This window comes from Patella vulgata, chromosome 8, assembly GCF_932274485.2.
Source record: "Patella vulgata chromosome 8, xgPatVulg1.2, whole genome shotgun sequence".
NCBI lineage: Eukaryota > Metazoa > Mollusca > Gastropoda > Patellidae > Patella > Patella vulgata.
In genome coordinates this window covers 26,773,465-26,800,681 of record NC_065886.2, presented here as the reverse complement: position 1 = coordinate 26,800,681, position 27,217 = coordinate 26,773,465, and the positions used below count along the sequence as shown (strand labels likewise).

At 34.8% G+C, this 27,217-nt stretch overlaps 1 protein-coding gene across 3 annotated transcripts in view; it reads left to right on the top strand.

Moving 5' to 3' along the window:
- Positions 1 to 2,597: 2,597 nt before the first annotated feature.
- LOC126829260 (kin of IRRE-like protein 1) overlaps positions 2,598 to 27,217 on the top strand; it is a 69,039-nt gene continuing 44,419 nt past the window's right edge. Inside the window, exons 1-2 of one of the 3 annotated variants that reach the window (XM_050559017.2) lie at positions 2,598 to 2,865; positions 24,255 to 24,784. The gene's annotated coding sequence lies outside the window, so the exon portion shown is untranslated. Of the gene's footprint in view, positions 2,866 to 12,244; positions 12,380 to 24,254; positions 24,785 to 25,093; positions 25,108 to 27,217 lie in introns of those variants that run through there. The other 2 variants (XM_050559018.2, XM_050559020.2) reach the window with 2 other exon arrangements.

The following is a 27,217-nucleotide window of genomic DNA, read 5'->3' as shown; positions in this document are numbered from 1 at the left end:
AATCATTAGCTTATCCGAACAGAGAGGGGTGTCCCAAACGAACGGAGTGTGTGAATCAAATTGAATGAATATTCTTGCCGCGTCGAATCTATGCCCAAAAACTGTGAGGATCGTAAAAAGCACTTCTCAAGTGGTTCACGTGTTGTTGTTTATAGTTACGGCAGGATGGGTTCGGTAAGAAATTTCACTCGGACTCTTGTAAGTCTATGACTTGAGTGGAAATGTGGCAATTAATCATCGTAGTCTCGTAGAAGGTATTGATTACCAAAAAATATATCACAGATATTTTTTTATATTTCTTAAAATTATTGGGTGGTGGGGGCAAACCGAGGGCAGACTAGATTTTTGGCCCCCTTACCCCCCCACCCCCATTGGAGCCGCCACGGCGATACAACCCCGCTCTTCTATTTAACCAAAACTGTTAAGCATCACAACACAAAAATGGGAATCGATTAAGCGTTTCGAAAATTTATAGCTCATTTCATTTCGAGCGGAGAATATCACTCCTGAAATATCGAGTCTTTACAAATGAGTAGATTACCTGAGAAATCCCCCTTCCGCCTTTAACATATATGTACATAATGTACGTCGACGTAGATCCTCGTCAAATTCATGGGTAACTAAAACGACACTATTATATATAAATAGTTAAAGATAATACTTAAAGATCTGACAATGTGATAATGCTTCAGGAATGGGTTGCCTTTTTGAGTTTTTGTCCTTGGCCAAGACGGTTGTTCCCAGACAGCGGTTATATTAAAAAAACTGTTTATTTTACTACACCTTATTCTTAACAATTTATGTTTTCTGAGTTAGTCTTTGATATGGTGGAAGCTAAAGGCAATTCGTCATTGGCTACCTTTACTTTTTGTGCTATTGTTTGAAAATCCATTTGGTGGTTCTCTAGATAGACCGAAGAATCGACCCCGAGTTTCTCAAATTGTTTTGTTTGAAACACCTTGTGTAGCGTTCACAGAACAATAAAACTCCCTACAATTACTAATCACCTTTTTTGAGCTAGTTGTACATAAAGTTATAAACGATTTGCCCAAAATTCTCATTGCCATCAATGTTTTCATTAGAATATCTGGCACCAAATAAAGCATGTATAAATGTTGGAATACTCCGATTGTCGTTCCTGTGGATCTTTTCCGTGTGTAAATATCCAAATTAATGTACAAATATAGATTACCAGTGATGCACTGTATATATTTAACGCCATAATAAGGCAAATCGTTAACATACATAAACCCAAAAGTAAAACAATATGAAATATTTTAATGTTTATGCATTTTTAATCTTATTATATAATTAAGTACATTCGAACATAAAAAACCTACACATGTCTGGTTTTCCATTCATGTAACACTGTAGTGAGTAGTCTAAATCCAAGAAAAACCGTCAAATAAATTTAAAAATAGGAAAACGTTTGTTATTCCATTTACAAACACATATATCTATAGCTTTATATTTGTACAACCTAATAATACATTATATTCGTGGCCTACTAGATTAATTCCATCACTGGCATAACAACAATGTGTTTTACAGTGTTAGGCCGAATTTCACCATCACTTGGTGTCCTGAGAATTTATCATTCGTCTTTACCTCGTTCATCTAACCATTCCATCACGATTCCTTCGTGAGATAAATATTTTATTTCTCTTGCATTGATTTTTCTTTTAAAAAAACCCAAATCTTATATAGCTCAGACAAATGTAATTCGGCTACACTCATGTCTATAGTTAGATTATCAACATTATCATCCGGGTTTGAAATTTAATCATACCGTTAAGATGCTTATCTGAAATTGAGATTAACAACCCGATAATAATGATTTAATACATGCATCAATTTTCACAATTTTTAATTATCTAAAGTGAGCCATTTCCATGTCTTGGAGATACGGGACACGGGGATGGAATTTGAATCGACCAGCTCATTCTCCGTGACAAATTTCAAGCAGACAGTATCAAGATATCTAGATCAAAACGTATGTCCGTGGGGAAAGCAAGACAATAGTTTGTTCTGTTCCCTTTCAACAGGGATTCAGAACAACAGGGGCGTAGAAAAAGACGTAGTGAAATATTTGATGAAATAAAACATGCTTGTATTGCGCGTACTTTTCATTCTTTCAATAAATCTGTCGCCATTTTGTCATTTCAGACAGGCGGCCACCGGCCACATCTGTTTCTTTTCTTTTTTTTTTAATGTCGTCTCTTCTTCAACTTTCAAAACCTAAACTGTCAACTTTTACTTGACGCAAATGTTTACCGTTCAAATAACATAGAACTGCCTTGTTGACATGGAGTTAAAAAGGCAACAGTGAAGAACAAAGGGTGTGATGTCTAATTTCTGGCTGTCCGTATTGTTTTACTTCCAGATCTTCTATTGTGGACGCGCTAGATTCGTCTGTTATGTTATAATATTTGCACAGTGTGCTTTACCAGTACACATCCAGTCAGCCCCTCTAATAAAGATGTGTGTCGTTTCAATCACTTCAGTTGACCTTTGACATTGATTTTTTATTCGAAAATTTGTAAAAACGTGAACCAACAAAAGTTGTGTGTACTCAATTCCAAAAATACGAACGACTTTATCGTTGCAACATGGAGGGCGTTCTTTTTAAACATTGATTGAATCGCCATGTACTCTGGGTTGTATTTTTCTACAACTACGACCGTCTGCAACTTATTGTTAAAATTAGGTCCCAGTGAGTGTTCTAGGACGATATTTACTAGAGTTTTCTGGAGTATATTTCAGTAAAAAATATGTTTTTGCCTATAGGGGTCGTGCCGGACATACGTCTAATGTTTCCGCGTCTCTTGGGATAACCTGACATTTGAAAACAGCAGACGGCAAAAGGTAAGTGATAAATATGATATAGACTTTTACCACCCACTGAACAGTTTTGTGTAAAAAGTTGTGAAATCTTAGACACTAGTCGTGTGTTTCTCTGTTTGCATTGTTGCACTTTCTTTTGTTTTCTTTCCATCTGTGAAATATGTTTATAATTGGTTGATGCCTGCGTAGTCATTATCTAGCTTTATTATCTTTGTTCATCAGCTATCAACATCATTTACTATGCCACACCCATGTTTATCGTTATCGTCATCATCATCATAAACAACAGCGTAATATTGAATATCATAATCTGAACAGCTATTTTTTATCATCGTCGACATCAGTCTGGGTTATGGCAGTTTTGAAAGACTGGAAACTTGGATCATAAACATAATTACTAAAATATCACTAACCTGAAGGCAATGGGCTCGTCCATACTTTATAGGTTATTTCAGTTTAAATTCGGTATATACTGGCACCATGTGGTGGGGGTGGGGGTCGAGGTTATGTCGTTGTAAAGGTATTTGCCACTCGCTTTACAATCCCAATTTGTTGTATTATATTCGTGTACTGTTTTTTTGTGATGGGTGGTTACTATTCGGTACTGATATACAAAAGTACAATATCTGTAGTTCTACAAAGAGCAGATCTGCTCTGCCGATTGCACGACACCCGTCACTATTTACAGCTACATTTAGAGATAGAATGTAGGAAAGGAAATTGTGTGTGCCTATGAAAGAATCTTTAATGTGCACTACCACCTACGGTACCTCGGTTTATCATACCGACCAAAGATTAGACACATGCCCTTACTAGACCTGCAGGTGCTACTCTCTTTGACTAAGGATAACCTGCTTGCTGCAACAGTCCTTTCGACCCACTCACTATCATAAACTAAAATAATAAAATGCACGTATCTTTATGAATACAATATCTTATTTTTACCATTGTTCCTTATTTTTCCAACAGTACTTATTATTATTTTTACCAGTTGTTATATTAGATGCTGTATTACATATAAATAATATATTGTTTTACAAAACTCTAATCAGTACATAATACGTGCGTCAAGACTTGGTAAACTGGGGTTAAGGCAACAAGTATATCGGTTGGGTGTAAAAATTGGCTGGTATTGATACCTCGGTGCTACCATGGAAATAAAGGTGTATTATGGTCTGTAACAGACACATACCGCTGTATATTTATTTATCAGAGATATTCGGTTACCATCTCAAGAAATACTTTTTATACCGATTCTTAAGAGGATACTTAAAGCAGTATACACAGACCTTGGTAAAATATTCCCATTTCGTTATGAGTCTCACATTCAAGACTCAAGATCTATAACAGAATATTATTGATATAAAAACTATCAATCTGTCGTGTTGTTTTCTATAAATGTATTTATTATTATATTATTTATGTGTCATATTTTACTTATATCTATACACGTGCTACTGATTTATACCTATATACATACTGGCGCAAGGTAAATACGATGATATTTCTGTTTGCAATATCGTTCTTCAAGGAGTGGACAACTCTAGAAAAATCAAATGTTAAAACGATGGTGGTGGTGGTGGTGTGGGGAAATCACGCTCAAAAATTTGGTGGTGGTGGAGGAGGGGGCATCAAAACTTGGCCCCATGATACGATGTTACCGTTGTTGTTCCTCTGATACCTTATACCACCTATGTATTTGTTAGATAGTAGGGTCACATTAATAGCAGCTTTTGAATATATTTGACGGTTTAGCCACTCTTACAGTTTAAAGAAATCAAATTGTTATTGTTGTTAAATGACATGCATAATTCTTTCAATTATACACATGCCAATTTATATTCCTTTATAAAAATATAACTTAAAGGATATGGTCCACCTATTTCTACTTTCTAACAATAGACAGATAACGAGCTACTAGAATCAACTTTTAAGACTGTCAACGCATGTCCATTTCAACGACACATTAACGTAATGATTTAACTGACGTAACCAGAATTCGCAATTGTCGGTTGGAAACGGTACCGACACGGCTAACAGATGGTTTCGACATACATAGTAAACACATTTTACCGTTGTACAACAAGTATCGGGGTTTTTAAGTTTAAAAAGTGTTGATCTTTGACAGATAAGATAGAATGCCACATTTGCCCCAGCAACAAATCTAAACATTGAACAATATTTCGGCATGTTTTGATATGTAACAGTAAATAGTTTGTTTAATATAATACTTATGTTTTATATTTATGTAAGCGTTTTACTTACAGTTAAGAAAACAATTTCATTATGTCATTGACATTACATCAGTGGTTTACATTATACAGGAAATCTATTACATCTTTATGCAAATAGTATGAATTGTTATATAATATTTATCATATTAGTCTACTACCTTTGTGTATTGCTATGGCACCAAAGGGGCATCACTCTACGCTTTGATTCATGGCAACAAAATTCTCAAAGATACAATATTCCTGTTATAACTTGATCTTTGCGTATAATATAATCTCAAGATTGGTAACATAAAATCATAACAATACTTTATGAATTTCTACCCTTTTTTAAAGCAAAGAAACCGTCTTCGGCTCGAGCTAATAGAAGAAGGGTGATCTAATCGACATATATTGCACGACATTCTACAAGCCAGATCTGACTTTCTTTACCAGTACTTATATAGCAATCTCAATCTTCCCTACATGACAGGGGCGGATACCCATCCGGTTTTTTTAATGACAATAATTATTACTTCATTTAATAGGAACGCCTCTCGGGATTACCACTTACTATATTATAATTATGTTGCTCTCATAAATTTATTTGTAATTCTGTAAAAACTTGCATTATCCAATTTCAATATTTATTTATCCGCCTTAACAAACAATTCTTGACCGTTGGAACAGTGAGATTTTTGTTTTCGCGTTTAGGGGATTAAGTAAGGCGCAAGTAGGGGTCATTCGGGCGAGGAGAAAACACGAAGGCAGCCATCCAACACATTGGCGTGCACGTAAAAGAGCCCTCAACTGTTGGAATTCGATGAAAAATAGGCTGAAAAGCCGCTGTTCGCTAAAATAGGGAAGTTAAAAACCGGTTTCCGATTATCGAGCATCGGGGTTTTGATTCAGTCAGTTTGGGTGGACCGATTTGAACATATTTAGATACAATTATATTTATAAATATTGTTTTGCAGTACTAATGTATATTTTCATTTTGCCTTGTTGTTCCTTTAACTGGAATTTTTTGACGCATAATATGGAGGTTTGGTTTTTGGAATGTAAATACAATGCATTATACCTTTAATCATATTGTCTATACACCTACTTATAGACCTGTCTACTGACTAGCCACCTTAATACTCAGTCATGAATCTGACCAATTCACCCCCTGGTATGACTATATACTTATTTATACATGCTGAGTGAATTCTTAGCGATAAGAAAAACAAAAACCTTGGAAAGATCTGAAAGAAGCCGAAATAGATTACAGACTAATACAGATATGGCGGACAGTCTATAATTCTATTCTATTTATAATATATTCTGTTAACTACAGAGTTACTAAACTGAACAAGTTCTAAAACATTAAATTAAAATCGGCAATTACATATGAATAATTGAATTGTGAGTGGAGTTTTGAATTTGTGTTTCATGCAATATGCACCCAATGAGGTAACATCAATGTCTGTCCACTGAAACTTTCATATTTAACTCCTCAGAATCATTCTTGTGATCTCTGTGATGATCATATTATGATCTTCATCTAGTTTATGGAGATGAACGTGCCTCTTCTGTATCTTCTTGTATAACGATCCTTTCTGATCTTGGTAGTGATCATATTGTCTCTCATATCCTTTTCTGGTGATTATCATTTCTGATGTTAGTAGTGATCATAATATTCGCTTCCATATCCTTTCTGGTGATGAACATTTCTTATTCTGGTGGTGATCATAATTGTCCTCCATACCCTTTTCTGGGGATGATCATTTCTTTTTCTGTGGTGATCATATTGTCTTCCATACCCTTTTCTGGTAACGATCATTTCTTACCCTGGAGGTGATCATATTGTCTTCCATTTTTTCTTTCTGATTTGTTTCATTTAACTTATTCTTGTGGTAATCACATCCTCGTCCAATATCATTCTTGTGACGATCATAAATTCATTCAACCTTAAATTCGTGTCTTTATCCGATCTGGTGATGGGTTTTTTACTTCTTCATTTTCTAGCTATTTAAGTTCGGTAAAGTTCAACCCATCGGCCATTCGTTTCTCATCCCTTTACGTTCTTCTACTTTTTAGCCTATTTGCTATCGTCAGATTCATATATATCTTTCTTTACAAACAGTTTATTGATGTAAATCAGCTGCTTTATAAAAAATACGATCTGCTATCTGAATGGAGGAAACCCTGTTTTTGTCTTCATTGTCTTCACTGAGTTTTTAAGATGTTAGTATTATTGTTCTACTTGCATCCGCTTTTTTGCAAGTTTATCCCAAATGAATGCAAAGACGTATGCATGTAAATATATTATTGTAGAAATAACATCACAGAAGGCAATCTGCACATAGCATATGTTTACCGGATGTTCCTGCACCATCCCATTTGACTTTCTATTCCATTCTTTTTTTCAAAGAGAAAAGATAGAATTTAGTTACCCGCCCTAATGTTTCTACTTTGTTCAGATTTCTTTCTTCTGTGTATAAATATGTTACGTCTGTCATGGCGTGTGTAAGTCTGAGTCACGGTTCCTCAGGTCACAGGTCAAGAACATCGCGAGCTTTTTTTTATTTACATAGCTTGTCTATGATACCTCTTCTTGTCATCAAACATCAGTATTTAACAAAGGCTCGATACTTCTTAAAACTATCGTTTATCTGTCCATTTTATTATTTGGTCCCGTCAATTCTACCTCTGCATGTGATGTTTTAGGTTTTTTACTGTCTTATATGTGTGGTCAATATTGACTATAACAGTTAGTTGGTGAAGACTTTTGTTAGAATAAACTTCTAAGAGGACTATTGATTCACGTTTTACACAGGAAAATCAATTTTATACTCATTTTTTTATTGAGGAATATAAAGACAATTTAATACAATAGCTTCTGTTAAGGGGGTCATTTTGAAGATACCCATACCATTCTTATTATAGATCTGTTCAGATGTTTAATGGCGGATGTTATGCACGGGGAAGTACTCATGCTCCTGATATGGATATTGTTTTAAAAATGCCCAGATCTCTTAGATTTGGGTAAGAAAAATGTCGATTCAATGAAGTTTAATTGCTGAGTAATTGCTTGCTATCTTTCTACGTTTATAAATTTGTCAGCCGAGAGAGCCAGGATTGATAAATAGTTTGTTTGTATTTCGCTGTCGAAACTAAGTAAACCAACTGACTTCCACTTAATATTTCTGAAGGCGGAAATGAAATCATACAGATCTTGTCCCATCAATACTCAGACTAACACTACACCTGACACCGATTGTATTCTTTATTCCTAGAAATTCACATTCTTAAAAAGAAATGATTGTACTTTATATGCATGGCTACATCGAATTAGTGTGTGTTTTTCACTTCCTTTCCGCTTCCATCAAGAATTTAGAGATTGAAAAATTGGTTCCAGACACACCTGCTAGTCTTCAGAATCATTAAACCCGCCTTGAAGACAATAAATTTCTTTCGTTTTATCTATTCGAGAGAGGCGTGGTGTAGTTTTTCTTGTCGTCTGCTCTTGTAAGTGTAGACTATTTAATTTGTTAACATAAAGACCGAATGATTTGTAACGTCTTTTCCCATATTGCTCTAATTGATTGTCTAGAGTGTAGTTTCTCGTATTGTTTAGCAACCATAATAGATCTATTAGATAGAAACTATTAACACTTCTCTCTACCCTTAAATAATTAATAGGATAATTTATAGGCTAGATTGATTTATATCTTAAAACATAATATACCAACTTAATATAGGATGTGTAATGTTTAGTCACATTGATCGTGTACTAGCGATAAATGATGTAGTCATTAATTTATGGTTATCTTGTTCAGCTATTCTTACTATCGGAAGTACTTGTTTGTGGTAAGTAAACTTAACGCTCTGTTAGTATTATTATAAAAAAGATTTTCTAATGCTGTAATTTTAAATCCCGAATTTGGTAAAAATTTAATTTTATGAACGTTTTGGTGAGTTTAAAATTCTTCTTGTTCGGGTCTGTGAGATCGGGACTTCTGACTTCTTAGAAGTCATCCTTAAAAGCACTCCAAAACATGTCGTTCACTTACGTTTCAAAAGTAAAAAAAATATATATATTTTGATTTTGTGATAGGTTTGTTGGAAATGCAGACTGCTTTCTTTCTTAAAGATGTATTATGTATTATGTAACAGCTAAATCTGTCTATTGTAGGTCTTTCTTTTGGCTTAAAATGTTATATAAATTATTATTTAGACATTTATTAACATGACAAGCCTGTAATCAACTCCCTATGACCAAGATTTAAATGGATTTAAACATCCGCGCCATTTTTATGGATTTAAAAATCCGTGACCGTGAGGTTTAAAAATTTAACGATTAAATGGATAATCGAGGCTAGGTCTTGGTTGTCAAGTACCGTTGCTACGATCTATGCTAAATCTTCAAACTATCATAACTTCTCTCATAATAAAGAAATTTGAACGAAATTTTCAATTTAATATATTCATTTTTCAATATCTATTTTTGAACTAGTATAGCAAGAACGCCCAACTCTTAAATCATACTTAATGCATCTATAGGACACAAAAATGTCGCCAAATTTGCTACTTTCCCGTTTATAGATACGGCAATGTCCGTCAAAGTACTGCTTTGATTAAACTCTATATGTTTCTGTATCAACTAAATACTGTAGATAATGAAAAGGCGATGTTTTTGTTACTTAATTGGATGTGGGATTGTGTGTTTTTTTTATATATCAACAAATCATGATGGCGTAGTATTATAGGACACCTGTAAGAAAACATTTCTATAAGTTGATATCAAACTATTTCTGTAATATTTATCAGTATGTTATAATTAAGAGTCATTAGACATGTTTTGGGAAACACCCTTCTACCATTAAAATAAACTCTTTCGGTTGAATGGTTACTGATAAAGGGAGCAGAAAATAATAAAGCAATACATGCTCAATTTCAATGTTATAGAGGTAAAAATGTTATCCTATAGACATGATAGACATGCACATTCCCTTATTCCCTTGAACCTGTAATGATTTATATGAGAACTTAAGGTAAATTATGTTTGTGTTGATTTGTAATAAGATAATGAAAACAGCTACCGAGAAGAGTGTATTCGCTCAAAGTTATTGGATTAAGAACTCTTTTAAAATATAATATTTGTATATAAAAATTAAAGTGTTGTTTAGAATTTTTTGGAGGATCTATATCATTATAATAATATATAATACTTTTGATTAAACTAACTTGAAATACCATATCAAAATTTCATTTTATATATTTAAAAAATTCGCTTCTGTTGTTTCTAAGTAGTATTGTTCTTTGTTTACTATCCATGCAAAAACCGTTTAATAAAATACTCAAAGTTGCCCACGGTGAAATTTCTGAAGTAGTCTGTGAACTGTTTCTTTGTATTAAGCTAAAATTCAGCTTCTTACAGATCCAACACTATTGATTCAAATAACTAGCAGGAAAACACAAACTTAAAGATAACAATGGGCTTATTGAATACTGAACAAAACCTGATATTATGAACACGAGCTAGCAAGTTTTTTTATTATTGAATTATATAGCTAAATACCAAACTAAACTCGCTCAATATCGACTCTATATTGACAGAATATCGCCTGCCTATCATTTAGCATGTATCTCTCGTTTATCGCTTAACTGCATGTAACGTAATGTGCTTCAAACGACGCTCATCTCCTTGAAATGCCTTTTAATGTTTCCTGGATTTGCCTCCCCCATTACAACCATTAAAGTAAATTATATATTTTTTATACCCCCATAGTTGATATAAAGAATATTTTTTATAGGTATGATCATGGATACCTGTTATGTTAACTGAGAATAAACATGCGAGCGGTTTATATACAGTACTTTCTTTCCCTATTAAAACTTCAGTTTTTTGTGCCTCTGTGATAATAATATTGGTTAAAAGCTACCATTTAAGAATCTTGGAGCTAAGTGTTTTTTTCCAATAGAAAGGTTTTATAAGTATATTAACTTGACGTTAACTAAATGTATTTTGCCATTTCCCATTACAGGATTTCTCGCTGCTAAAAATCTTTGTACTTTTCCTAACCTGTTGGTCTGTAAAAAGGAACTGCGTCAGAGTACGGAAACAGAACTAACCAATCTCCGCTAAAGACGGCCACAAACACTAAAACAATACCCAATCCATGTCGCAACATGGCAAGTTAGCTAACAAAACCGTCAACATTGTCAGCGTATTTTGCACAAGGGAACTATAAAACAATATTGGTGTTCCCAGATTGCACAAGGGAAAACCTCGCAGATTATTTCACGAGCGGCTTGTATCGGTACAATTGTCGTAAGGGACATATCAAGCGACATGTATTAATTATCTCGACAATTCTCTGTTTAATTGGGCGTAGATCTATTTATATAAATAAAGTGTCATGACGGACATATCATTGCTACCAACAATAAAAAGTGACAGAGGCGAATTTGCTATTTCCGTTGACCATTGTTGTAAGCGACACAATTGACTGCAGAAGTGTGTCTCTTAATGACCCTGGGGACTTCTGTCGTCTGCCAGTGACAATTAAGGGACCGTTGTCAGCAATTAAATCAGCTTGCATTTAAAGAAACAAGCAACTCATCTGGACCGAAGATTGGTCGACACTAGTTGATTTATTATAAATAATTTTTCTATCGCGTCAACTATCATCCTGATGTGTTCAAGCCTCTCTGTGATTCAATAGTAATCGCCGCTTATTGATATTTACAAATAGGACTTGTCTTCTTTTTTTTATTCATACGACTTGTCTTTAAAAAGCAAAATGGCGTTCAGCTGTTGTCGAATTTGATTGAATCTTAGGTATTGATATTTAACTTTATATCGTTCCTATAAAACACATATTTACTACAAATATAGTTTTGTGAGAGTTTTATTTGCTTATTATGTTTCTTTTATATTGATTTGAATATATTTCAAGTTGAGTTCCAAACATGGCATATACAAATCACGGCTGTCTGAGGTAACATATGTTCAGTATGAATACTAAATCTTCACAGATTTAAAAATCAGTCTATTGAGCCTGTAACAAAAGTGATCGACTTATACATTTTCCGATGGTGACCTTAAGAAGCTGTTGATATGAGGCTATTGATTTAAGGAATATTAGTGTTTATAATGCTCATAACCTTAATATTTGTGTGTTCATTTCGCTGAATATATTACTGCCATATTAAAGTGTCTTTTATTCGTTTTTAATCGTCTGGTATATATACTTGAAAATGACATTAATTCGTCTTCGTGTGTGATCTTTATAAACCTGCAGAATATTAGAAATGCTCATATTGGACCAGTTAAGGTTGGTTTCACTTTCACTTATATATTTTATTTTCAACTGATGTGGTCTTGGTAATATATTTGCCGATTATAAAATAGTCATTTTATTGCTGATAATATAAACCTGTTTGGGCAAAATTAGTTTTACTCGTTGCTTTGTAAATAAATAGAACAAAACGGGCATATGAGTTAGATGTCCGTCTACTATTGTAAAAACTTCAAATTTGTGCATGCCATAAGGGTTGATTGTGGTTGTCCGGGAAATTTGCAAGACAGACCCTATTGTTCCTATCCCAGTCTCTACTTCTCGGGTGTGCTCCCAAAATCATTATTGTCAATTCCTAAAAATTGCTCCCGTCTTGCATCTGAGAGTAGAGGGGCATGTATTAGCATAATCAACGTGATTTTTAAATCGTAAAATCCTCTGTCACAAAAGGCGCACTAATGTGTGAAAACTATAATACAGGCGTTAATCTGTAGAATCAGTTCACCTTTATAACACTTCTACACAAAATACCATAAAATCATCTATTATAGTTCACAAATCTTTTCATCTAATCACAAGATAGGATACAGAATGGTCGTTATTGTTGGTATGTCTTTTATATCAACTTTATGATAGGAAGAAAACATGGAATGATTGATCTAATCATATTATTAGACACTGAATATCAATCTCTCTATTTCTTAATATATTAAACAGGTGTTTGTGCAGCGAGATAGTGTTCGTTTTCTGCTGGGTTCGTTTTTGTTCGTTTAACTCTCCCTTTTCTTTTATCAAAGAGGTGAATTTATCGCTCCCCCCCCCCCCTCCCAACACGGCAGGGTAATGATTGAAAATTTGTTATAAACAATGGATGTTGCAAGTTAACGCCCACCTCCCGTTTGCCCACGCACTCAAAAGACCGGGTACACCCACACATCGACCCTCCTCCCCCGGCCCTGTGCCACTAACAAAAGAGTCCCAAATAAAACAATACCAGTTCCTTAAGTGGCAACACCAAATCAAAATATCATGGTAATTTCAGAGCTAATTAACATAATAGGTTGTTCTATTCTGATTCGTTTGAAGGTTTCACTAGGGCGGTGTCGTATTATTTATTGTTAGTTTTAGATTATAGCCATTTTCCCCAAATAAAAAAACTCTTTAATTATTCATTCAGAATTTGTGCATAGGGAAAAGTGGCCAGACATGGTATGGGTTTGTGCGGAATCCTATCTCTCCATACAATTCCCACCTGGGTTTCATTTTGAGAGCATTCTGAATCTATCTCACATATTATATGCATATTATAATAACAATATTATATTCATTTATATTGACAAAAATATAATAAAATGTACCTTCAGCATAACAATAACAATATTGTCTGCATATATTAGTTTATATAGATACTGATATATATGTATATGATGTGTATAATAGTTTATATAGATGTTTACTATGCTAACATTGCGGTCATGACATGCTGTAGCATAATAGCATCATATAAATTGGTTCGTCATTTTATGGCCCTAGGACAGCAATTAAGTTGCAGTGAGTGAAGTACTTTAGATTGTCGGTCCACTATAAGCTAAGAATCTATATCATTATGTTTGGGTACTATAGCTTCAGATAGGTGTTATCTTAACCCTTGTCCAAAGCATTGCTCAATTACTCTTTAGCTAAAATATATTGACGGTTTTCAGGCGTTCACTATTTTGTATTTAGACAATTTTCCTACAATCGTCTCTGAAATCCAATCCACTATTAGCGAAATATAGCTTATAGATCCGTGGCTATGTGCATTGAGATGTTTCGTAAGCTTGAAAATATTTGCTATGATTTAAAATCTCAAAAAAACGTAGCTAGACTAGACTCCGACATAATTATTTTCTGTAGGTCAGTTATGATTACGAATTTCTCTTTTCAGAAAAGAAAAAAAAGTAATTGAGATTTAGAGAAACCCATCTCGATCATATTCTAGAAATAATTACTTATGACAGTTTAAAGTCTATGCTATGGTTTTTCTATTAGGTTGAATTATGTTAGGATTATTGTGTGTAATGTTATAACATCTTTCACGCCATGCTTCTGGTTTTCTGCAGGATGTGTGGATTATATAAGATGTATTTATTTAGGTTATATATCCATTTAGAAAAACAAAACATCAGTAATTTTATTAGGTAAAATATTAGATATATTCATTCCATTTTTCAGTTTACTTAAAATGAATGGCATCAAATGTAAAATAGTTCCTTGCTAGACCTTATTCCCACTCCAAAATTATGACCAGAATGACCTCGGGGCTCGTCTCTATCGATATTGACTTTATCATTAACATTAAAAGATACATAAACCTAGACTTCATTAATATCGTACGGGTCAAATTTAGGTTTAATATAACCTTTAACTGTCGACAGATTTGCGTACAATCTGGGTAATTCGAACTTAGCAGCTGTGAGGATTTTTGATAATAAGCTTTGGCCACCGTTAATGACTGGTTCCGATGTCCTGCCGAGTAATTCAACATTCAAATGCATCGAATAATAAAATCATTGTCGGTGGCAATCGCTAAACTTCGGCTGCACTGCATGTCTGGCAGAACGCATTAATTATGCTACTTCATTATCAGTGATATCATCATTAATAATGCTCTACAGCAGACGTAAACGTATCCCATAAAACACCAGAAATTATTTTACCATCCGAAAGAATTAATTTAAATGGCCGACAATATCAATATAATTTAAATTGTCTACCACTTTGTTTAGTAATGAAGACAAGTATTTTCTATGTTAATTTAATTAACGATGAAATATTAAATCATATAAAAAGTCATATGTTAATTGCATCTCCCATTCATATTAAAACTACATCAAATATAATCATTTAGATGAAAGTCTCAGCTGTCCAACATCAAATTTTATCGAGATATTTTGATGTTTGAAAATTAGAAAATAGAGTCCAGAATCAATATTCCCCGTCTGATTTTATAATCATTATCTCTATTTAGGCGATGTACTGATCATACATTATCAAATTTGTAATAAATGGCATTTTCTAGTGTGTAAACTGTGTCTTCAATACTATGTTTAATAAACTTTAAAATTACCATGTCGAATAGATTGTACAATCATTACATTACTACTTCGTTTCGTTTTACTTTCGTTTCGTTTTCAAGTTCTCACATTATCATACAACGGTAAGGACTGTGTCGTTTGAATGCTGTATGGATTTATCGTTGAAACATTTGGTCAAGACTATTCCTATAACTGTTGAAGGATTTTGTTGCTCACAGAAGCAGTGGCGTGATGGTGGGGTGGGTTTCCCGCCTTATTTCTCCTTAACAATGATGCCGCCATCATGCCGGAGGGCTTGACAAACGACAGTGGCCAGTCATTCCCACGGGACGAAAAACCCTGGCATCGTATATACTTTGGTGTGCACGTAAAACAACCCTTGACAGTACAGTGGGGCTTACAGGCAAGACTGTAACAGCAAAACGGGTTCAAATTCGCAAAACTGTGTGGGAGCTCCGCCGCCTGGGTACAATGTCATTTTGTATGTCGTTTCCCGAGACATTTACTGAATCCCAATGGAACAAATTACTTCCCTTTACACCAACTCAAATTTGGCACAATTAATTATGCCATTTTCGAGGTCGAGCCCCGACAACCTCTTTCTTATACACCAGATTACGAAAACACCGAAGACCCTCGACTGTGACAGCTTACGAACACTATTTCCTTCACATGATACTCTCTCTATACAAGTTGTTTTATTCATTTATTTCTCCAGTACTAAAGAATTGTAATAGAACCAAATCAGAGAGTGTAACGTTAGTTAATGATATTGAAGCCATTAACTAGATGTATAGAGCATGTAGTAGATTATAGTACCGTAGTAATAGTACTGTGTTCAATGACTAGTATTATAGTACCTAAATAACTACACAGAGAAAAAAAAATAAAACTAGTTAAACAGACATTTCGCCGACAGTGAAATTATATTCTGAACTCCCGTTCCAACCACAAGTCGAATTAAAGCATAAAAAGCGACGTGCGCAATGCATAGTATGCTTATTAAAGCACACCCTTGTTTGAGTTATCATAAAGCCTGTCATTGAGTCAGCTGGCGTGGTTTCGAATCCCCGGTTGTACGTGACAAGGAGTAGGGTCGCCTGTCCAACCTCGTGGGTTTTCTCCGGGTCCTCCGGTTCTCTCCCACTGCTAAAGACCCCTACGCGCAAGCGAATTATTCAAATAAAATTAAACCATATGTTAGTCCCGAAATGACCTAGTTTGTGTCGAGTGGACGTTAAACCCCATTTCTCTCTCTTTTGTTTGAGTTATGTTATATAAATATGAATAATGGACAACTATAATTTACCCACACATTAATGTGCACGTACCTAAGTCTTTGATATTAGTTATATTCTAGTAATCCAGTCTAAATTGAACATAATATTTCGGTAGATTGGACCTGGAAACCGATGAAATGTCTCTTTAAGGTCGCATGTCGTTTCTATCTGGTGTATTAAATACCTAGAACAACAGTAAGGAAGATACCAAAGCGTCGACTTGATGGTTTCCATTATGTACTATAGAAGAAATATGGTAGTAATTTCTACAGACATTGCTGCTACAAGGAAATATATTGACAGTATATAGACACTAACCATGTATACTATATTATTTGATAAATCGTGATGGTTCAAACTATATACATATTGTACACACAATTATAAAACATGCGGATTCGTCCTATGTAACGAATTTTATTCAAATCTATAGGTCATTGGGTTTGAAAATAATTAAATTGAGCGGCCAAAGGGCTGTGTTGGACGATGATCGTTTGGTTGTTCCTTTGAATGTAGAGTCTTCCTGGATTTGTATAGGGGAACACCCTTGGATACTTCAGGTCCATTAATGTTCGGAGGTGTGTGAACTCGGGATTTTATGGAAAAGCGTTTAGTCCTTACTATGACAAGTTACCATCGCCATTACAAATTACTTCAAAATAAATTTTCGCCAAATGGTTCTCTTCACAATGTACGTGGGGTGATGACATCGAACCATCCAATTGGCTATATTTAATTCGAGAAGGTAGAATTTTATGTGAAACTCGAATCTTTAGATCTTGAAACCTACCTTGTTCAAATCTTGAAATCTCGTTGGTTTTCATTTCAACAGTCTTCGTTTCAAATCATCGTATTTCAAAGAGGAATATTTCACAAAATTTGGTTCATGATAACCCTTTTGAAAAATAAGTAGGCATATCAAATATGTAAACCCATTTTATTGAATATAGAACATTATAAATAAAACTAGGTTACAGCCTTAAGGTGTGTATCGACATGGTAAAACGTGGTTTAGAGGCATATCAGATGGTTGAATCTGTGATCCAGCGAGTGTTTTTCTTATAGTATCATGTCTACTGGATGTACGTCTAACATGGAGATTAATGTATGGCTAACATGGAGATAAATGACACCTTTGTTTGATCTGATGTAGTGTTTTTGTCTGAGTTAAACACCTGGGCCTACTATAGGTATACGTTTGGGCCAATTTTCTTACTTTAACTGTTGGTAGTTGGCGCTCGTAATGCTGCAGAACGCGACCTCGAGACAAGTGTGGTTTCCAACACCCTAAGGCTACACATGTTATCCGCAACAGTCGGTGAAATACAAATAACCTTTAACTTCATGTAATTTGAATATATCTGTTAAATCTTTGAAACTTACAGAGTCCAGGTTTGAATTCTTCCTTAGATTAATGTGTAATTTTATAAAATGCATAACATTTTCTTTTTGAAATATTTACAGAAAACTTTTCAATAAGGCCAAATCAAAGTGTTTACAGGCCCGTAGCTAGCTCAAAACGAAAACGTTGAGGGAGGGCTTCTAATCTGGGCATTATGGGCGCGCCTCCGGGATGAGGCACCCCGCCAATCATATCGTTTTGACGCCTCATTGATCAAGTCGTGGGGACCAAAGCAATCTCGCTCGGCATTATATGCAGCCCGACAATCATATTATATTGTCAATAAGGGCGCCCCTCCGGGATAAGGCACCCCACAGATCACAGATCACTCCGTTTGGGGCGCCCCATCAATCAAGTTGTGGTGTTAATCGTGTGATTCATTATGAGGCGCCTCACCATAATTTGGTGGCCACCTCATATATAACAATATGATTGGCGAGGCGCCCATAAAGCCAATCTCGTCGTGGGCGCCCCTCCCGTATAAGGCACCCAACAACATGATTGGCGAGGCGCCCATAAAGCCAATCTCGTCGTGGGCGCCCAACCAATGTCGTTCGGCTTTCTGGTGCTACCATACCGATATGGGCACGTTGGTCGTTGGCTTCGTATTGCGTCCAGTGGAAAGGGCGTCTTCGGCACCCATTGGATAGCCGATTTTTTTTTCTCCAGTGGGCAAAGGCCTCCAATAAGCGCCTTCGGGCGCCGCCATTGGGGAGCCAATTTTTACTCCAGTTGGCAAAGGCCCCCAATAAGTGCCTTCCTCTTATCTAGAAGCTCAAGTATGATCTAAGGTTATTTATTTCATATGTAGGAACTGATCATTGCCTAATTTACCCTAGCGCAAGTGACGCGATCGTGCCGGGCTTCTACATACCCCAAAATCATGTTGAACTAGATTCAAACGGAACGTCTTGTGCTCAGCATCATGGTAGCGTTCTACAGGCCCGGACAAGGCCGGGATTACCTGTCGGGGCACGGATACCCTGACGGTAATGAGAGCCTCGTACAGAACGAGGACCGACCGGGGCCCTAGAGTGCTAAGGCCCGGACAGGGAGCTTATAGTTTTAATTCACCAATTTTTGCAAAAGAGTGGACTCACAGAATCCGATCGGATCCTAACCCTACTAACGCAGCTAGGTACCCTTATTCACCGGTTTTCTTCTACTTAACGATCAAATAACAGTGTATTTGTTCTTTAAATTATACAAACAATTTATTTTTAAATATTACTCGGCATACCCCCGGGCCCCTCTAGACTCCGGGTCCTCTGGACAAGTGTTCCAGCTTTCCCACTTCTCACGGGCCCTGGTAACTAGCGTTTATTATTTTCGAAATATTTGAAGCCAAGTTTCTATTTTTAGACGGGAGGTTGTTTGGAATAGATGAAATAGCCGAAGTTCGATCATATACATATTGACATAACCTTTTTGCACTTGGAATGCGAAGAAAAGTAGGCTATCAGGACGCTGTCAGGGCAAAATCCTTCCTTTTCACATTGCATACGTACCGACACAATCACTTAACTTTTGAGGAGGCATTGAATCCCAATTCAGTCCATTCCATGTGGGACAGCATGGTTATTGTTGATTTCAATGTGAATAAACACGATTTCATCTATTACTTCAACTGTTCAATCTGGAAGGTGTTGCACATTTTACCTTCCATCCAAGAATAGCAAAAAGCGGAAATATGTAGTTTATTTAAACATCATTATTTATGTTTACATTGCATGTATTAACTGTCGAGGTTGTGGAAGGTACAGGCAGCCATATGGAATAGGAATTTTGAAAACTTTCAAGATTGTGATCTCACACCAACAAAAACAGGAGGGGCAGAAAACAGAAGGAACTTACGACCCCATGAATATTTTATGTGTTAAATTTTGAATTTGTACATTTACAAATTTTGAACTATTCTTCAAAGAATAACCCCGTTCAGCTGTATATTAATTCAGGAACTGAATCAACATGTTTACGCTTGTTATAGCATATGGTATAGAGAAGAAACTCAGAAAATGGTGGATAAAATATGGACTCCATCGCTATCTCACCACATCCTGCATGGCATACGACAGTTGTTTTGACTTAAATATAATATGACATTATCGATATATCCACTCCTCCCAGATATAAGTTGTTATATATCTACCTATCCACAGATTGTTATAATGAATTTATACATACATTGTGTATCGTGGAATGGCGGATGCGGCGAATCTGGAAGGGATCGAAATGCCAACGGGACAAGACTGCTGTTGTTCTGCCGCTTTGGCAACCCTTTAAAGGCCAAGTCTCCTTTAATACATGTATTTAAATGATCTATGATATGTTCATATGTCTGAGAAGGTTTTGCAAGTGGCGTTTTTTAAATCATTATAGTTTCGAAATTCAGCTGAAATTAGGTTACAATTTTCCACTATTTCGGTTGTCTGGAGGTTTTTTAAACTTAATTTTTAGTTTTATAAGTCAAATCTTAGTGGGGTAAAGAACAAACAAATGTTTTATGGTGTCATTAAAAGAATCTGGTAGTGCTGGAATGAGTTGGTTGAAAGTAGGCCACGAGTGTCGTGTTATCGCGTCTGTTCTTTTGTTTGATGTCATGGTATGTATATGAAGATAAATGTCACCATATGGCCTTTGTATAACTTTATATGTATTTAACTGTTAAAATTAGCTTTTTTGTCTTGTTGCTAAAGTGATGGTGGTCTTCCTGATATTAAAAAATGCGGCCAAGCGAATATTCACTGCGGATCAGTGTGATTTACTATAGATCATTGTATTGTCATAACGTCATGTTCGACATAGCATTGAGAAGTACATTGTTTGTGGTGTTTATCATTGGTCAAAGGAGGGTTGGTTCTTGATTTGTCGACAAAGGCGAGTGGGGTAGGGCGATTTCTGGACAAGGGAAGGTTGATTTCTGGCTAAATAAAAGTTGGTTGTCTATTTCTGGCCATGGGAAGATTGGTGGTTGGATATTAGTTAAGGGAAGGTTGCTGGGTGGTAATCGTCTCTTTCTATCTTTGTTTACCTTTATGAAAGTATATTACTAGTCTAATAATTAGAATGAAAAAACATAAATCAAGTGTAAAAGCCAATGAACATTAATTGCATAAAGCATAAGAACACTGCTTAATGGCCAGCTGGAAACTGTTCTAATATTTCTTTGAACACTTGCATTTTGTGCAGAAGGGTTGACATCTATGGCATTCACCAGATTATTGGCATACCAAGACTGGCAGATACTGAGTGGTCATATCAAAATCATTAGCTGTGGTCCCCCTGGACTCCTTCACCCCCTCCAGTCCGTGTTACGCCATATCTATCATCGTTATCTGTTGCAACAACTTGTCCTCCCAGCGGTATCCGCCCACTTGTATCAGTTTAACATTGTCGGTAATCAGCTTATCTGTTGTGACAGAAACATTAGACCAACTAATTAATGAGTCACTGATTTCAACAAGCTGAGCTTCCAAAAATATTCCTTTAACTCTCACCCATTTTCTAGCTAATCTAATAAAAGTTAGCTTATGTAAGAATTTGAACATTTTTGTTTAATGTGTACACGTAAAATATATGAATCTCAACGGTATTGAGCAAAACCTGAGATAACATTGTTTCATCTCTTTATCTTCGCCATCTCCAATACCATTATGTAGTCATTAGTGAAAATATTTAGCTATTTCATATTATTAATACACGGTTTAACAATTGACAAATTACTTCACAAAATCTGGCAGTTCATTTATTTGTAAATAAATCCACATTCGTGATATGTATCGACTAAGAGAAATGTCTGTTCTTGAGACATGTTTTGACTATAAGGGTTATTATTCCAAACATTTTTGTAATTTCTTGACATTGAAACAGTGTCTCATTGTTTATAAAAATAATTAAAATCTGAGTGATAATGAAATGTATGTTGTTAAAACATGTCTTGACTGTAGTTATTATTCTACAAATTTGTCATGACCTTAAAACAATTTGGACTGCTTATAAAATAATTAAAACATCCTTAAACTGTTTCTGGTTATCACATTATCATCTGCCAATAAATAAATATAGCAGAACATTTAATGTGCGCAACACGCGTTTGTGGGTATCTGAAAAATGCTAGGCGGCCAATTCATATTGACCGAGAGGTCAAAGGGCCTGAGGGGTTATTAAATGGACATTGGAGTAATATCGATTGACCATCCAATATTTGTCTCAACCAGTGTTTTATTTCAAGAACTTTTTGTTGCATGGGTCGATTTACAATGTAAAGTAGAAGACTTACTTAAACAATTAAATTGTTAAATTAACATCTTTTTTAATATTTTAAGTTAGTTTTATTTCATTTCTATTCACGATTTTCAAACGCATAAATGATTCAAACGGAAACAAAGTGAAGCAAAACGAAACAGAACATATTTGATTATATACAAGTTAATTATTCTAAGGTAGCCTTAAATCGTTAAATTAACATTGTTTTAAAATACTGTAACTTTTTTCATTTGTATTCCCGATTTAAAAACGCATAAATGATTCAAACGGAAAATAGGTGAACCGAAACGCAACAGTTAGACTATTTCGATTATAATGGCAATGCAAGTTAATCATTCCAGTTGCAGTGCTGAATTAAGACAAAAGTTATCTGAAAATCAATATAAGAACCAAAGGATTTATAGAGGAGTGCCGTGGTCATTACGTAAGGAGAACTGTAATTAAATCTGCCCCAGACAGTTCTAGATGCTGACATGCCACCAGAGAAAGTACCATAAAATTCATTAATTAGTATTTATTTATTTGTCTGTTTGTTTGTGTTAGGTACTATTCCTTTATTAAGGGTCAGTAAATTGTTTATCTTTCTTAGTAACTAGTAATTTAACGAGAGTAATTAATCAACGTAGAATACTATTTACGTGGGATGTATAAATGTCTACGTTATTAAGATAATTATTGTTATTCTCCCCGCGGCTCTTAGGACGGCTTTAATCTTAACAAGCATCGAAGTTCCACCAAGCATTATAGATGGTATCACTAAACGTATCGGAAACCAATCTACTTCAGCGAATAATCCAGTTAAACATTTAAGCGCATTTAATTACACTGTCATTTCGTGATTAAAAACCTGGTACAGGGAACTAATTTTAGTTTTGCATGATTTACTTGTTTTCATTTTCCTCATTCATAATTAAATACTTTAATTTAACTTGAGAAAACTTGGCGCATTTTGTAGTCCCTAGCCACACGGCTTTCTGTCAGTAAGTGCGTTCGACCTAGACTAATAGATCCGCGAAGTTTTTTTTAACAAGACCATAAATATAAAAAGACTCCACATATAATAATAGCTAGTCGCACTCATTATGCATTATTAATAAATAATCATAATTGTATATATGGGTTAATTCATTTATCCGATCCTGTTTGTAAAAGGTGATTACATCTAGCAGACGACGTTTCCAATTACTGGAAAATATAGTGATATACTTTCTTATAGACGTTTTGCATGATGTTTATAATGATGATAATAACCTATGATTATTATTATAAAGAATTAATAATGATGATGATTATTAACGGGATATGATTTATATGTATATTTGTATATTTACTGGTAATAAATAATCGATATGTGGACCCTAAAGACTAGTCGAATATTAGGAACCAGTCGCCGGGAACACGTGTTAAACATCAACTTAATTATTGCTTCAAGCATCGACAAGCCAGTTGCTTATCGCATATGGTACCTCGCTTGTATGGATTTTACCATTTGACGGGGAAACAGACTGGCATTAAATGGGGGATTTCGCCTAAATATCTGAGACATGGTTAAATTAGAGCCATCGCTAATATTGATTTTGAGAGTAGGGGGATAGTTTCCATTAACCGTAATTGTCCGTTCTCCATGAAAGCATATCTGTGAAATTATTTTTCAATCTTTCCTACCTCAGCGCACGAGAATGGTTTCGACTAGGTCATCCCAGACCGATTCGTAAACAAAATTTTTATCACTACTCAATGCTGATTGGCTAATAAAATCCTGGATGGTACCAGGCTTTGTTCTGTACCGAAAAATGGTGAACTAGATTCCAGTGGCACAGTGACTGTTTTGGAATCAACTTTTAACTTATTCATAATGTTTACTAAAGTTTATTTCTGTTTTGTAGGAACATTATTTTAAGACCTGGGAAAAACAGATGAAGCTTTGAGTGAAAATATTTGGTTTCTAACTGCAGAAAGGAGTTTATTTTTAGCACTGCAAAGTCTGAGAAGTTCTTATTTCGGATACCCCAGTCAGTGATGTTCATTTTTGTGCCGTGAGTGGTGTGTTGATATGAATCAACCCTCTTCTTTCAACTACGTTTTAACTATGACTATATTATTTCTTCGAGTAGGAATTAACACATAGAAAAAAACTTGTGCCAACTTCGGAATTCCTAAATTCATTAAAGAACCGAATTTCCGCAAACAGTGAATGTGTTATGAAAAAGTTTGTGGTGCGAGGTGGAAGTCGGTCAAAATTGTGAAATCTTCAAGGATATTGGATACCAAATACTTTTAAACCCAACTTTCCAATGGTAATTGATCCTCGAGCAATTTAAATCAGAATGCAGAGTACTTAATCCGGCGAATTAATTCCAAAATTCAGGAGAGATTGAAGCCCTTAATGATATCATCACCAATCAGCACACAACAGGTAATATAACAAAAAAACCTCTTCGTTTAATTAATCAATTTCTTTCTTCAAAGTCAGCAGGCTGTATAATTGAACACGAAATGGGGTGGAATGACAATAAAGTGTCATCGTAAAAAATTGAACTGCCATGTCAGTTACGCTTGTAGCGAACAATGAATAACTAGAAAAAAGACATTGTCGGTTCTGCTGGGAGACAAATAAACACAGCACACATTTCTGTCGACTTTTGATTATTACTATTGTTACGGCTCTCCATATTAAATTTCAACAAAGTTAAAAGTTGTCCATTGTTAGTCGTCACAAGGGGGCGTTTATATTTAACGGTAAGGGCACATTTAACTCTTTTTACATGAAATAGTAGGTATTTTAATATGTGTTATATATTCCTAACCTTATTTATGTTGGCTGTATGCCATGATTTTGATAATTTGATAAATAGTATTTACTTTTGCTTTACTGGTAATTCCTTAGTCTGGTTTGAATTTCTATAACATTTTTCTGCCCCAGTACATGTAAGTGCTTACATATTTTTGGGGGCATATTTAAGTTTTATTTTCCTTCAACAAAACATCTACAATGTTATGCTTTTGAAATATATTTTTCTAGCAGTTTGTTAGGAATAAATAGCATTGATGTTTTGTGCAATAACCTTAAAGGTTTTGAAAACAGAAATGTTTTTGCAGCTTTTAAATTTTAACTTTGAGGTTGTCGAGAATAAATATTATGGTGTTCTGATGAGTAAGTAATCTTCCAACTTCTTCAGATGGTTCCTCAAAAATACTTTCTGTCTGTATAAGTCAGGATATTTTAAACAAATTTTCAGACAGTGGAATTTTCATAAAAGCACATTAGATAATGTCTGCAATGCTATCCCAATATGAATGGACATATTTTTTGGCGGAGTGGGGGTGGGGGGTGGGGTGGGGGTGTGTGTGATCGGAGTGCTTGGGCTAAATATGATGAGAGTTTAGGTTTAATAAGACAAGCAAACTTAAGTTCAAGCTTAGTTAAAAATTCAGACTGATGTCTGCCTATATATGACCTCAAAGGTTAATGATGTCTTGCTAGATTCCTGACAAAGATGTAGAATGGAATAAAAAAAAATACAACTGTTATTTCTTTTATAAATGATTCTACCCTCTTTTCTTGATATTCCATACTTTAAAGGGTTAAGGTCAGAGGTCATTAGAGGTTAGAAAATATTTTGGTTTCTACCATATATCAAATATTTCTTATGTTTTGATCTTCTTTGTGCTATTGTATCAAAGAAAAGTTGTTTTTTGGTCATTATGATTGATGCACACCTATGCTTAACAGAATGTAGAATTATTCAGTCTCTATAGAAGGATATGCTTACCTTTTCAAGAACATCTTATTTATTTTTAAGTTTACATTGTTTCCATTTCTGTTGTAGTTTTATATTAATACTTTTACACACAGATAATTTGAATGAATTTACCAGGAACTTACATAAACCATTTTATGTCTGTCTGTTCTGAAATGGAGTTTAATTCTGCTTGTTCTATTATAAAATGCAGATTATGTCTGTATGTTCTAAAATGCTGTTAAAACCTGTATGTTCTAAATGCCTGAATGTTTTAAAAAGTGAAAAGTATAAAAACTGGCAATTTTTCTTTTACAATTGTATGCTATTGCTGAATGTATCATACATTGAAGGAGAGAATTTAATGGGTCACTGTCATTTCCATTAATTTGTCTTTAAAAGACAGAATTTAACATTTTTCAAGTAGCTACAGTTGGTCTGACAAGTTTGAGTGAGAGGTTGGTGTAGAACAATGGAATAGAATGAATGTCTCATCAACACAATATTTTTGTCATTTTGAGACTTGCATATGGTAATTTTCATTTTAGTTGTTATGCATGTGAAGGTCGTTTGTGGGATTCGTACTGCCAAGAGTTCTTGTATGTGCACACAAATGAGCACCGGTACACAGGTAGACCTTGGTTTTTTGTTCCTTCCAGATGACTAGGCACAACCCAGTAGACATTACACCTGATCAGTGACAATCAGGCTTGAAAGGTTCCTCCTGGTCCATGCAGAGATTCCAAACCAGAACATTGTAGTGAAGGAGGACAGGGCTCTTTCCACTTGAACTTGTAAGATTTGCCATACTTTATTATGATATATATGTATATTCATATTTTTATAAGAAAAGTCTGTTTTGAAAGTTCAAGGACCTTATTTTAAAAAAGATAGTTTTAAGAGGTTAGCCAGAACATCGCCATATGGCAGTTAGATTAAAGTAGACAGTTTAGTAGACTATATATTATTTATTTTTATTTATCTAATGACTCCATCAAGAATCTGCTAAAATCTCCAATGCTTAAAAGCTTTAACAGGATTTTTGGAAGTTTTCAAATGACAAGTAGAAAAGAACTAAAAAACATTTGTAATTTGATTGTGATCTATCT